General features: G+C 37.7%; 1 pseudogene; it reads right to left on the bottom strand.

Annotated features, from left to right (window-relative positions):
• Window positions 1–7,323: 7,323 nt before the first annotated feature.
• Window positions 7,324–9,331, bottom strand: LOC105292403 (annotated as a pseudogene).
• Window positions 9,332–13,917: the final 4,586 nt, after the last annotated feature.

Genomic DNA, 13,917 nt, shown 5'->3' with positions numbered 1-13,917 from the left:
ATGCTGTTCAGGTATGTTAGAAGTTTTGTTTTTTTGACGAACCATCACTGATGATGGCAGTGAGAGTGTGTGGAAGGAGACTATATCTTTCTGTGACCTTGCAGTGAGTTCATGCACTAAGTTTTGCCTGTCACTCAGAGTAAGAACCAAAGCTCTGCGAAGGCTCATGAAACTTTATGCTCTCTAACCTGCCTCTATCCCTCTGGTCTCAACTCCCATTCATCTCTTTCTCTCTCACTCTGTATCAGCTCTCCTAAACTCATTCCTCATATAAGGTGAGCATGCTTCTCCTTCAGATTTTGACATTTTCTATTTCCTCTGCTTGCATGACTTGTATTTTAACCTCCATTAGATCTCTACTCAAATGTCATTTCCACTTGGCTATCTTATCTAAAATTTTAACCTTGTTCTTGTCTCCTCTCACTTCGCCCAGTGGTCAACATTCCCTCTTCTTTTTTTCTGCATTACATATAAGCTGCGTAACGTTAGTAACTTGTCTGTTTTGCTCACTGCTGTTTACCCAACCTGTAGAATAGTGCCAGGTAGACAGCAGGTGTTCAATGAATATTTTGAGGTGACTGCATTATATGAAGTAGTGATAAGCAGAAATGTCCCTTACGTGATTGCAATCTGCTAATTCCTTCCTTGCACAACGCAAAGAGCCAACAAAGCTCTTCCCTTGAAGACATCTGAGAGGAAGAAATCCTGAAGGAGTCCTCATTTGTTTCTCAGTTTGTTTTTATGGCTTCTGCTGGCCAGAGCCTTGCTATTCAAAATATTATTTGCTGACCAGCAGCTTTAGTATAATCTGAGAGCTTGTTAAAGGTGTAGACTCCAGGGCCTTGTGGAGATCTATTAGATCAGAATATGAATTTCTATAAAATTCTATTAAGTTTATAAAGTTTTGAGAAATGCTGGCTGGCCTAGATTATTTGACAACTGCTAATAGTCAGTTCAGTTCAAACTAAGGGTTTTGGTTCATTTTTGGTAATTTCTTATTACCTTTTCCCCCAACTTTTACTTCTTGTTATTAGAGATTAGAAACTTCCAGACTAACATCTTAATCAGAACATCTTAGTGAACATATTACTGCAGACAAAGGACTCTCTGTGTTAGGGATGGCAAGTGCTGGAAAATGTGCTGCCTTTAGCCATCCTCTGCATGGTGGACATCCCTTGTCAATTATGGACCCTTTGTTTTTGAGCTTAGACTTGGCTTATAATTCATCCCTATGCCATACTTCAGACATCCTAGAAAATGGCATGAGTTAGCAGATGTCAGAAAATTATTTGTTTTTCATGGAGTCAACTACACAGAAGCCCATTCACTCATTCATTTCTTTATTGAGGTCTTACCTCCTTTACTGCTCTGTGCTTTGTGTTGGAGCATCCTAAGTACCTATCTGGCCTTCCAGGGTTTTTGCAAAGTTTAACTCTAATGTGAGAAAACCCATGCACTAAACTCATGTTTTTTTTAGGACATAGAATCCTTTGCTTCCGATATAAATGAGATTCTATAACCTTTTATACTAGAAAAGAATTTATCTTAAGTTGCATTAGTCTTGCAGTTTAGGCTTCTTGAATTAAAATGTGCCATTAATTTGTAAAAGTTTTCAAGATTGATGCTCTGTGTAAGGCTCCTTGGAACTTTCCTATCATTAGTATGAAACAGAGTTGTAGGAAGGAGACTATAGGTAGCATTTTCTTTGTTTTTGCGTCTGAAAATTATTCTAACCGAGAAGTTATGTTTCATTTTACCCAACTTTTCCAAGTCTACATGTCCATGAAACTTCCTTTATCTTCTAATCTATTAACATTTTTGGAAATTCTGAAACAAAATTTATTAATGTGGTGAGAGAAGTCATATTTTTCACAATGTACGGTAGGATGCTTCCAAAAAGTGATTTATTCTAGCATGATAAGTTTGATAATTAATTATGCTCATTAACCTAAGAATTTTTCACTGGATATATTGATTTCAATTGTATCTACTTTAAAAGCTTTCTTTATATACCTTGCGCAATTTATAACAATAGCACAAGATATTAATTTGAAAAATCTATTTGAGTGGTCTCAAACTTCAGCATACATAAGAATCTTCTGGAATGCAGGTCTCCAGGCCCAAAAGCCAGACATTTTTTTTTTTTCAGCTCTGGGAAAGGGTCTGAAAATATATATTGTGAATAATTAGATTGAGTGTTCTGATAAAGATATTCCATGTAATAAAATATTGGTCTATTTCAACATCATATTATAAATTAGAATCTGAGCTCTGTGAAAATAAACCACTTGTCCAAGAATATTTATGTTGTTCAATGTACCAGAATAATAAGCCTACACACTTTGCTTGTTTTACTGCTAGTGCCCATTGACATGTATTTGTTCATTGCGTAATGTAGACTAATGATTATAAATAGTTTCTCTCAGGATAGTACTATATTTTTCTTCTTCCTATAGCCTTAAAGCATTCAATAAGCTTCAATTATACTTCTCTGACAGTCTGATTGTAATTAGTTTGAAAACGAAAAAAGGAAGAGGTGTTCCTGGATGAGAGAGTTCTCCCCGTCTACCTGTTCTCTTTCTCTTTATGCCCACAACTAGTTACCAGAGTCATATGAAAAAGAGAAAGAAAAAAGGAAATAGGAACAAGTCTTGTCACTATATTGTTATACAAGAAGGAGAACGTCATTGATATTCAAACTTTGTTTGAAGTTATAATTAATAAGAAGTACATCAAGAATATTTATGACTGGAGAACTTACCGTGAAGCATGCAACAAGAGCCAGTAGGCTGAAGGTGCAAGTTAATGTTCTCATTCTGTAATGTTGCCACTGAAAACAGTAAAATAATTGCTTGTGTTTAGTCAAATTGATCGACATTTACCTTAATTTAAAATCAAAATTAGAAGATTCTAGTACAAGTTATGTAATGTGACAAAGAAAAAGCACAACAGCCTTTTAATGATGTGCTTGACATTTTGGGGAAAGGAAGTAACATATATACACAGCGATATTGTTATGTTTTTGATATTTTATAACAAAATGATGGTACCTGTACTTAAAGAAAGATAATGCCAGATAATTGTTCAAATGCATTTGAAAATTAAAGCAATTTTGGAAAATCCTTGTGGCTTCCATTGATGATATTTGGAGAAACATAACTTATTTGAATGTACTTTTAATAATGTTTGTTAAAATTAATCAAAACATAGATTTCTATAGATTCATGACTTGGGTAGTGTCAGTGTGATGGCACTATTATAAAATTTAAATCCTTAATGCAATTATTTTTTAAAACGAAAAATGTAATTCCTCTGTTAGATGTATCTGAAGACAAAAGAATTGTGTAATGTGTATCTACTCTTTAACATCAACGTACTAAGGTATTATTTTCTTGTTTTTGTTTTTTTTTTCCCCAAGTGAACCCCACTTGATTATAATTTTCAGCAATTTATCACAAGTACATGGCAAACTGTGCTTTGGGAAGGCAAAGTTCAATCTCCATCATGCTGACAGATTGCCTTGGGGTCAGTCTGATGTCTATCGTCTGTTCTAGCTTTGAAAATAACATAGAAAGAGAGGTCCACAGCATCTTTAGTTGTATGCTCATGAAGCCACCCCCTTAAAATTGCTTTTTCTAATATGCTATCTTTGAAAGCAGTTTAAAATTAGATAGAAAACCCAATCCAAACAAAAACAACATACATGCAAATTGATCATTATGTTTTTTAAAGACTCTTCTACCCATGATTGGCTTTAGAAATCATCTACGTATATCAGCAGAAAAGAGTGAATGGATTGTGAAATTGGATGTAAATTGTGCAACCAGTCGGTATGGCTGTTGTTCCTCACAGTCTTTCAGAAATTTTAAAGATTTGGTGAAGTTTATCACTGACAATATTTTTTTCTTAAGTACATTTGATATTCTTAGGTAGCACGACTATTTCTATTTTTGATTCAACTTTACTGAAGTATAATAGACAAAGCAATTTATAAGGTTATTTAAAGAGTATAATGTGATAATGTGATATCTGTACACATTTTGACAAGATTCCCCTTATATATTGAGTTAGCACATCTAGCACTCTACATATTTATTCTTTTTTTTTTGGTTTATTTTTTGGTGAGAACATTTAAGGTCTATTAGCAAATTTCAATTATACAAAAGAGTATTATCAACTATAGTCACTGTGTTTATACATTAGATCCTCAAACTTTATTCATATTATTACTGAGAATTTGTATCCTTCTACCAATATCTCCATATTTCTCCCACACCCAGCCCCTGGCAACCACTTTTCTATTCTCTGTTTCTATGAATTTGACTTTTTTTTTTTTTTTTTTACTTAGCAAAATGCTCTTTGGTTTCATCCATGTGGTTGCAAATGATAGGTTTTCCTTCTTTCATGAGGCTGAATAATATTCCATTATAATATATCACGCCCTATGAATGATAAGCTTGAGAATATGTACAAAAGTTAGAAATTTAAAGTCAAAATCCTATGTGCATATTTCTGATACATACCTTAGCAGGAGATTCTCCTTCAGAACAACAAAACTGTTGTTTAATCTTATTTTCGTTAGATGGTCTGCTTAGATAGCCACCGTTGAAAATTCAAGGAGAAAGAGAACTTCCACAGAAAAATCTTCCTTCTTAAATACCTCTGTCTGGATTTTTATTGGAGTCTAGAAAAAGGTTGAGGGAGGGTATTCTCTGGGTTGATTGTCTTTACCAAAACAAAGAAATGACAGTTGCAGTTGCCAATTTGGCAACTTCATCCATAGAACTGTGATCCAATCTCTGTCTAACAGGCCTTGTGGTAGCATGTGGAATGGTCTAAAACTGTGGTTTTCAAACTTGGCTGCACATTAAAATGCGCTAGGGAGCTTTTATAAAATTCCTAATACTTAGATCTTATCTCAGATCATTTTAAGAGAACCTATGGGACTAGAAGACAGGCAAAAGTCTTTTTAAAACTCCCCTGCATTGATCACAAAATGAAAACTTTTTTTGAGAACCACTGCTGTAAAATAGTATATTTTTATAATGGCTCTTGAAGTTTAGGTGCAATTCATCAGTAATCTTTGACATTAACTTAAGAAGTGGCAAACAATTTAAATAATAGGGTAGACTATAAAAGAAAATATCGGATTGCCTTGCATATATTTTCTCAAGAACTATTTTATGGTTATACATGTGGATATATGTTGAGTTATCATGCAAATTATATATCTTGAAGTTGTAGTCATAAAAATGTGAAAGACTTTTGTTCTAAGGTAGTTTAGTGGTGTGTGTGGTATGAGGTCAAGTAGCCAGACTGGAATCCCAACTCTGGTCCTGGGTTTGCTGCATATTGTATGCACAACTACATAATCATGTATGTTAATATTGCCATCTACAAAATAAGACACTTCCTAGAATGTTCTGAAGATTAAATGAAATTGAACATATGAAAGTCTGACCCATGTGATTAGTAAACGTTAGTTGAAATTTCAATAGGAATTTCTTTCTTCAGTCAATTTTTTAAATATTCTGATAAGTCACTAGTAAGTGAGGTATAATGCATATTTAAATTTTAAAGGTGATTTAAAAGCTTTAGGTGGGGATGAGGGAATTGAGTTGAAATTGATCTTAAACTACCAAGTTTTCTTTGCTGATGATTTCATGTAGTTAACAACAAGAATACATGCACAATTTATTACTTTGCTAATTATGTTTGATGCATTCCGTTGCTATATATTTTTATGACACAGAAAATCTTCCTAGTCAATACTGAATACTTCATGAATTTTGACCTTCTTTAGTCACATACTCACTTTGAGTAAAAGATAGCTTTTCTTTCTCTTTGGGGCTGCAAATTGTTTTCATGCCAAGATACATTTTAAGCAACGTTTTAAATACAAGGTACAATTTCTAATTGTCATGGAACATTGGCTGTAAAGGATTTAGGATGAACATTGCCAAAGCTGAAACAATTTCTTCATGGGTCATAGCGAACAAAGAATTAGAGTGTCCAAAGCAGGCGGAAACACACTTCTTTAAAAAACAAAAAGTGTACTCAAGTGAAATTTTGATTAAAAGATGACCTTAAGAGATTGTGACTTGATATTTTCTAGAACAATACCTAAAGTAACAATTATCTTTTATGACAGGAAATTCAGATTGCTCGTGGAGTCTTATTCTTGTTAGTGAATAAAGTTATTTAACAGATAAAAACTTTTTCTAAAGAAATCTATATCTAGCAGAATTAAAGTCAGTGATTTATATTTGCTCCCTTGTTACAACAACCCTTTTATTTCTTTAGTTTTGTCAGTTCTTGCATTATATACTTAGAGGTTATATTTAAAAACAAATTTAAAATTGTTAATTGTTGATTTAATTCTTTTGCTTTAGGAAATGTGCCTTCTTATTTTTGGTAATACTTCTAGTCTTTAAATTTCTTTTGCCTGCTATTAGTATAGTTACAGATTTTTTTTTTTTTGGATAGTGTTCTTCATGGCATACTTTTTCTATTCTTCCCCGTGTCCCAATCATCCAGTGTCTTCATGTTTCAAGAAAATCTCTTGTAGACAATATATAATTTTTAAAAATTAGGTCTGACAATCTTTGTCTTTAATTAGATAATTTAATTTGCTTGTTACTGAGCAAGGGCTTGCTGCCTGATGCACGTAGAAGCCAGTACTATGACATTAGCTTTTGAGAAAAGAAAAAACTGTTATCGCTAAGTCGACCAGCATGATGACAGCAGACAAGGTTAAAATCTGTCTCTTTGACCAAGGGTTTCTGGGTTACACTTAAAGAAGGAATCTAGGGGTGGTTATGTATATTCCATAGAATTACATTATTAAAGCATAATGAGAGTTTAGTATGCATGTGCTAGGGCATCATGTCTTGTTATACATTGCATGTTTGAAATTAGGGGGTTTAATATGTAGTCCATGGTGGATTTCAACTTGGTGATGTTGAAAGGTTACTCTACGGTGAATTCTTTCTTTAGTGTGCATATCTGACTGCATGATTTGTGGTCTTGTCTGTTATTTTTGGAAAACAACTTAATATCTCATTAGAAATAAGACAAAGCCAGTTTGGACTGGTTCTGCAATTATATCCCCCTTACATCTCAGCCTCACTGCTTACCTTTTTGTTCATTCCTCAATCTTTTTTTTTTTTTTCCCATTTGCAAAAGTGAGGCCACGTTTTCTTAGAGTCACAAGCATTTGACTGACTCAGTGTGACTCAAATCACAAGAAGTCATTTCTATTTCACTCTGTTCTGAGTCCGAAGGTTGGGGCCCAGCATGGTGGGAGTGCTGCTTGGGGCCCATTCATGTGTTTACAAGTTTCCCGCTGAAGGGAATCTGGGACTGTGTGAGACTGGCCAGGGAGGTCACCATCAGTAGTTCATTGATGTTGCAGTTGAGCGTGGTCTCAAAGTCATCAAGAACTATCTTGGGTACTTGGTTAACCAGACTCATCAAGAAGCAGCCTATAGTATTGTTGGCTGACATCTTTCCAGATAGTACATCTTCCGCATATGCAACACTGTGCGTAGAGCACCCTGGATGTCAGTTGACCCTGCTACTTGCTGCAAGTCACTTGAGAGTCCAATCACTCAGTTGGGGCTAAAACAGGTCTTCGTGATCAGGTCAACTGCAATGTGTTCAGTGTCATAGTAGGCTTATTTCACTGTCAAAAGTGTGAACCTCACCCCCATGGTCCTCCTAGGGACATCCATTAGCTGACATAGGCCTTGATACTCATGCAGCCATTCTGGAGGCTCCTGTCCACAGCAAGGTGAATAGAGTTGAGGGCTTCCGGGCTGTAGTACTCATGAATCAGCACAGAGTGCTCTGTGATGTTATGGCCTGTAGAGCAGCAGCCCAGGATGAGCTCATCTGGAGAAACTTTCTTGTGCAGTTCATATATGTTCTTAGCAAATTTCATGTCAACAACAACTCATCTTCTGACTCATTGTGCGGTACTGAAGAGCAATTGTTGACTTCCACTGAGTGCTTGCCAACTGTTCTCAGCAAGGTTCCAAAAATCCTGGCGGCACCTTCTTTGTGTCGCTCCTGGCTGTCCACGATGAAGGCCAAAATGACGATGCAGCTGAACCACATGGCCGCTGGCCGCTGGAGAAGGGGCCTGGTAGAGCAGGACAAGCTGGAGACTGCGCCAGGGTTTTAGGTTGGTGCTTGCGCAAAGGGCAGGGTATGGCCCAGGTTGTGGTCATAGCAGCTACTGTTAGGGGTCTGGGGATGATGGTGGAGCTGGAGTTGGAGCTGGAACCAGTACTGGAGCTGGAACCGAAGCTGAAACTCCAGCTAGCCCTGGAGCTGAAGTTGGGGCTAGTGCTGGGACTGTGCTGGGGCCACAGCAGGGGCCTGGGACTGGAGTGCCAGGAGGTGCACTTGCAGGTACTGCCGGTGTGGCTATCGTGTCGAGAGAAAAGGAGTCTCTTATTGCTCAGATTTGAGGGAACTAGGGCAGTCGTGTCCAGGTTCACTTAAGATGGTGGATTAAGTTTCAGACAGTCAGATTCGTTCAGCCATTATACCCCTCTTCTTCAGCTCTTAAGATCTCCCATGCCCACCTCTTCAGCGATGGTCCCTTAAATTCTGAAGACAAGTGAGAAATCATAAAAGCCTCTTTTAACCTTGGGCTTTTGAAATACAGTGGAAAGGAAGGAGCCTAATATAGGAATTTTAGCTGAGGGTCCCAGAGAAGTGAGATTGTATGCCTCAGGCAATGCTGCAAGCACCATGCAAGTGCCTCACTATGGTAAGAGAAAGATGTGGTAAAAGTTGGAGCCTCAGGGGTAAATAATCCAGTTTTTTTAAAGAGAAACAGCAGTTAGGGCTTCCAGTCAAAATGGTAGAGCAGGTAAACACTGTGGTTGCCTCTTCTCATAACCACATCAAAATTACAAGTAAACTACAGAAAACCATCTAGCTGACCGGAAGTCCTACAACTAGGGACACACAGAAGAGGCCATCACGAGACTGGTAAAAGGGGCAGAGATGTGGACCTGGCTGGTCCCACACTCACATGTGTTTGAGAATTGGGAGGGGTCTCTTGACTGCGGAGGTTCCCCCAGAGGAGTGAGGGGTCTTGGCCCTACACCAGGCTCTTCTGCCCAGCGTTCCAGTGCTGGAGAAGAAATGCTATATCTTCTGGCTGTGAAAACCTGTGAAATTGTGGCTGAGCGAGAGGAGAGTGGCTGGAGTCACAGACATTCCTCTTAAGGGGCCTGCACGTGAACTTACCTGGTGATGGCCTCACTTGCTCTAAGCTCCAGTTCAGGGGCAGAAGACTGAAAGGCACCAGAGACATGTGGGGAAGAACTGAGTTGTATGGCTTCAGGGTGAGGGCTGGAGGGGCAACTTTCTCCCAAACAGAAGTGCTGGCAGAATCCATTGTCTCATTGTTGAGCTCTACCCTCTCCCAGCATTCAGAAACAGGTTGCCACGATATCTGAGTCTTCATAAACCTGGATAATAGGTCACCCTGCCCTGCTGATTCCCTGAGAACTTACCCCACCCAAGCCACCTCCAGAGGCTTTTCCATACAAATGGCCTGCCTCATGCTACAGACTTTCATAAAATATCTCAAAGGTTTGCAAAACTCAAATAAACAGCATCTGGCCTTGGCATGTTCCGTACCTCTTGCTGAACAGCCCCAAGCCTGGCACTATCAGCAGCCTGCTTTGGTTTGCAGTTTGGCCTCTCAAACCAGCATGGAAAGTACCCACCTGTGGACTGCTTAGTGGCTCATGCCAGATGGCCCTAGCAGGTCAGCCTGCAGCTAAACTTGGCCTGTGGAAGCGCCCCTCCAGGAGCCTCTGAGGCCAGCACACCTCATGGCTGGCTTCAGACTGCATCCAAAATGGCTGCATCCAAAAATGACACACCCAAAGGGCAGACTGGGCCACGCCCTGCTAAAGCAAATGCTACATTGTAGGGTTAGCCCCTCACCAGCCAGTTCTCACAACCACCCAGGCTGAGGATCTGCTCCTCCCATTGATGTTCAGATTTCAACCAAGGCTTAACTATAACAGAAGTTCACACACAACCTGTACAAAGGACACACCTGGCTCAGGTAACCAGGGAAGACTGTGCCACTGTGCCGCCCAGGACACCTATTACATAAGGCTATTCTCTTAAGACTGGGAGATGTAGCAGTTCTACCTAATACATAGAAACAAAGAAAGGAGGCAGTCAAAATGAGGAGACAGAAAACGTGTTCCAATTGAAAGAACAGAATAAAGCTCCAAAACTAAACCAAAACAAAACTAAACTAAATGAAATGGAAATAAGCAAGCTACTTGGTACAAAGTTCAAAACACTAGTTATAAGGATGCTCCATGAACTTAGGGGAAGAGTAGATGAACTAAGTGAGAACTTTAACAAAGAGATAGAAAACATGCAAATGGAGATAGAAATTATAAAAAAGAATCAGTAAGAAATGAAGAATTCAATAACTAAATTGAAGAATACATTACAGAGAATCAATAGTAGATTAGATGAAGCAGAGTATGGAATCAGTGATTTGGAAGATAAGGTTGTAGAAAACACCCAATCAGAACAGCAAGAAGAAAAAAAATAGAAAAATATAAGGATAGTTTAAAGGGCCTCTGGGACAACATCAAGCATAACAACATTTGCATCATAGTGATACCAGAAGGATAACAGAGAGAGCAAGGTATTGAAAACTATTTAAAGAAATAATGAAGAAAAAATTCCCTAACCTGGAGAAGGAAATAGACATAAAACCCAAGAAGGGCTGAGAGTCCCAAACAAGATGCACTCAAACAGGTCCATGCCAAGACACATCATAATTAAAATGCTAAAGGTTAAAACAAAGAGAGACTCTTAAAAGCACCAAAAGAAAAGCAATTAGTTACCTTCAGGGGAGTTCACATAAGACTTTCAGATGATTTCTGAACAGACAGTTAGCAGGCCAGAAGGGATTGACATGAAATATTCAGAGTGATGAAAAGGAAGGACCTGCAATCAAGATTACTCTTTCCAGCAAAGCTATCATTTAGAATCACGAAATTATAAAGACCTTCCCAGACAAGGAAAAGATAAGGAGCTCATCACCACCAAACCAGTATTAGAGAAAAAGTTAGAGGGATTTCTTTAAGAAAAAGAAGAAGAAAAATTAAAAAACAGATGAAAAATATAAATAATAAAATGGCAAATACTACATGTTTATCAACAATTTCTTAAAATGTAAATTGATTAAATGCTTCAATCAAAAGACATAGCATGACTGAATCAATTAGAAAACAAGAACCTTACATATACTTCCCACATAAAACTCACTTCAGATCTAAGGACACACACAAAGACTGAAAGTAAAGGGATGGAAAAAGATATTTCATGAAAATGGGAACAAATAACAACAAAAATCTGGGGTAGCAATACTTATGCCAGACAAAATCAAGTTTAAAACAAAAGCTATAATAAGAGACAAGGAAGGACCCAATAATCTCACTTCTGGATATTTATCCCAATAAACCTATAACACTACTTCGAAGGGACATGTGAATCCATATGTTCATTGCTGTATTATTTACAATAGCCCAAATATGGAGGCAACCTAGGTATTCAGCAATAGATGAATAGATAAAGAAGAGGTGGTACATATATACAATGGACTATTACTTGGCCATAAAAAACAATGAAATCCTGCCATTTGCAACAACATGGATGGACTTTGAGGGTATTGTGCTGAGTGGAGTAATTCAGACAGAGAAAGACAAATGCCATATAATTTCACTTACATGTTGAATCTAAAGAACAAAATAAACAAACAAAACAGAAAGAAGCTCTTAGATAAAGAAAACATTTTGATGGTTGCCAGATAGGAGAGGGATTAGGCTCAGTGAGTGAAAACGGGGACGGGATTAAGACGTACAAATTGGTAGTTACAATATAGTCATGGGGATGTGAATTATAGCATAAGAAATATAGCCACTAATATTATAATAACTATGTATGGTGTCAGATGGGTACTAGATTTACTGGAGTAAGTTATATAGATATCTAATCACCGTGTTGTACACCTGAAACTAATATAATATTTTATGCCAACTATAATTGAAAAAATATATTAAAGAAAAGAAAACCAGCAGTTAGTAGCCCCTTAAAGTTAAATCTTATTGTAGGTCATATTCAGGTCAAATGTTTTTGGGTCTAACGGGATGTTATAACTATCTGTGGGAATGAAACTCTCAGCGCATAAGTGATGATCGGAGGGCCTCTGAGAATTGTGAGAATGATTGAAATGACATCTCGAATTTTGATAAACTAAAGTTGGCAGGGCCCAAGCAACTCCCTAGGGGAGGTCTATTTCAAACATATCCTGAGTTATATTAAAACTTCAGCTTCTCAGTTGGTGGTGCCACTAAACAACCTATCTCCCCATGTTAGGGAAATGTTGAAGGCAGTGTACTCATTGGTTGTCTCATTATTAATAGGAACAAGACTCCCTGAGGTAGTACTGTACTCAGGTGTGAAATTTCAATATATATTAAGGTTCAGAGACCCAAAAGAGGCCCGAAGCCATATACATTCTCACAACAGAGGATAGCTTTAAAAGGCATGGACTGTACTCTTTCCTACTGACTCAGGCCAATAACTAGCAGAGTCTGTAGAATTTCGATCAGCCCATCCAAACTTGAGCCCAAATCCCAATCAATATGTGACCCTACATACTGATAGATGTACCCTGACATTTTCCCAGTCTGTTTTAATAGAGTGGCAAGAATAAGGTGAACACCAATAGGGTTAGGTTCATTTCCCATGTGGTTGCAGCAGATGCAGATCCAATAATTAGCCAATCTAGCCTATTGGCCAGCCTTTCTATGGCAGGCCTATATGGGTGATCGTTAGGACTGAAATACTGAAATATTGACGTATAGTGTATGATTAATAAATAGGAAAACTTAAGTGACAAGGAAAAAGATTTTATCAGGAAAAAGGAAACCTAACACTAATGTTCACAGGTGAAGTTATTTAATCTTTTAGTAAGCATAAGGAAATAGAATGCTGGGACTATATAAGCAAATATCACCAACAGTAAGGCAAAACACGTTGCTTAACTCGAAACAACAGAACAATAGTAAGTTAAAAGAGTTTAGTATAAAATGGTTGGATTAGTAGGGTTGCCATAATAAAGGTTAGCTATAAGTGAAATTTAGGTTTATACAGGCCTGCTCTGAACTCTGGGGTAGAAGCAGTCATCTCTTCTTGGCCAGGTGGGGTCTCAGTTTCTCTGTTTCTTTTGGAAAGCAATTTATGATCAGTGAAGAGCTTATAAGTGTAATTAGGGCCTGAAAAGTCAGTGGTGGGCTTTCAGATCCATCTGGCATTAGGATGGTAGGATCCTCTTGCCATCCTGTCTATGAAAGATAAACTCTGGGAATTGTAAAGAGGATAACGAGGCTCCTGGCTAGAAATGGGTATTATCTTGTTAAATATCTAAGATATAACTTCTTTTAGCTTAGCTGAAAAATGTGTAACTAGAAGAACTTCATAGAGTCTGTTCTATTTAGATTGTAGTTGTGCTTTGGGATGTTGATTTTTCCAGGTCTTGAGGAGGATCCCATGTCCTGGCCTCACATAATGCAAGGGAATATCTGTTGGGAACATTCACCATCTGGAAGCATACTTTTCTGTGTGGCAGATAAGGTAGCACCTAGAGACTGCATACATTTTATAGTATCTAAGCCTTTTATTATTATTTAAAGGCTATAGTCTTCAACAAGTGTCTTCAAGAAGTGTCTCCCAAATAACATTTCTTAAGGGCTCAATTGGAACATGCTTTTGGGGGCCACTCTCACCCTAAGCAGGCAAGTGGTAAGGCCTTATTGCCATGTTAAATTGGTTTCTTGACATATTTTGGAAGTTATC

The sequence above is a fragment of the Pteropus vampyrus genome, unplaced genomic scaffold (genome assembly GCF_000151845.1).
Source record: "Pteropus vampyrus isolate Shadow unplaced genomic scaffold, Pvam_2.0 Scaffold56, whole genome shotgun sequence".
NCBI classification, from domain to species: domain Eukaryota; kingdom Metazoa; phylum Chordata; class Mammalia; order Chiroptera; family Pteropodidae; genus Pteropus; species Pteropus vampyrus.
The sequence above is the reverse complement of the archived record's forward strand: the minus strand, read 5'-3'. Positions and strand labels throughout refer to the sequence as shown.